The sequence below is a fragment of the Bison bison genome, unplaced genomic scaffold (assembly GCF_000754665.1).
Source record: "Bison bison bison isolate TAMUID 2011002044 unplaced genomic scaffold, Bison_UMD1.0 scf7180017864193, whole genome shotgun sequence".
Lineage (NCBI taxonomy): Eukaryota > Metazoa > Chordata > Mammalia > Artiodactyla > Bovidae > Bison > Bison bison.
The window spans coordinates 378,584-379,761 of record NW_011494765.1 but is presented as its reverse complement, the minus strand read 5'-3'; positions in this window follow the sequence as shown (position 1 = coordinate 379,761).

Here is a 1,178-nt window from a genome sequence, read left to right as displayed (position 1 = left end):
CGTACTCCTTTTCCTATTTGGAACCAGTCTGTTGTTCCATGTCCAGTTCTAACTGTTCCTTCCTGACCTTCATACAGGTTTCTCAAGCGGCAGGTCAGGTGGTCTGGTATTCCCATCTCTTTCTGAATTTTCCACAGTTTATTGTGATCCACACAGTCTAGAACTATTTAAATATTCTAGATACCATCCCTTTGTGCATTATATGTATTACAAATATTTTCTCTGTCTTTATGGTTTGTCTTTTCACTCTTGTTACAGTCTGTTTGCCAAATAAATATTTTAATTTTTAATTTACTGAATTCATCAGTTCTTTCCTTTTTTCTTAATGCTTTACTAGTATCTGATTTATGCTGTCCATTGTTCCCTTAGTTCAGGAAAGTATATTTCAGCATTTTCTTCTAAAATCCTTAGAATTTTTTTTTTTACAGTTACTGCTTTAGTCACTCTGAAATAGATTTTTGTGTATTTTGTGAACTGAGTACTAAGGTGTCTATGTTTTACTTGTTTCTGCCTCAAGACACCTAATTAATAATTTGAATGTTAGACTCCTTTGAATTTCAATATTATCAAACCTATCAGGTGTAAATAAAATTCAGTTTTGTTTCTTCCATTAGAAAATATATATCTTTTATTTGTTTTTCTTATCCCATTGCACTGGATGTTTCAAGTACAATGTGGTATAGTTGCACCGAGTGTTGGTATTTTGTCTTGTTCCTCATGTGGACAGGAAGGATTTAATGTATGATTATGACACATTATATGCTATATGTTTGAAAAAAGAACTCTTTTCATATTAAGAAAATTTGCTTCTATGTCTATTTGCTAGCCTGACTTTTTAATAAGCGTATGTTGGATTATATTCAAATTTTTCTTGCATCTCAAAAGTATTGCTTTCTTGAATCATATGATTTTTGTCCTTTGTTTTGTAAAATAGTGACTTACTTTGGTTGACTTTTGAATGTTAAACCAACTCTGCATTCTGGGAAAACTCAACTTGGTAATGATAACATATTTTCTTCAGCTTATTGTACTTTTTTTTTTTTTTTTGCAATATTCTCATTAGCTTTTGGAGAAGGTAATGGCACCCCACTCCAGTACTCTTGCCTGGAAAATCCCATGGACGGAGGAGCCTGGTGGGCTGCAGTCCATGGGGTCACTAGGAGTCAGACACAACTGAG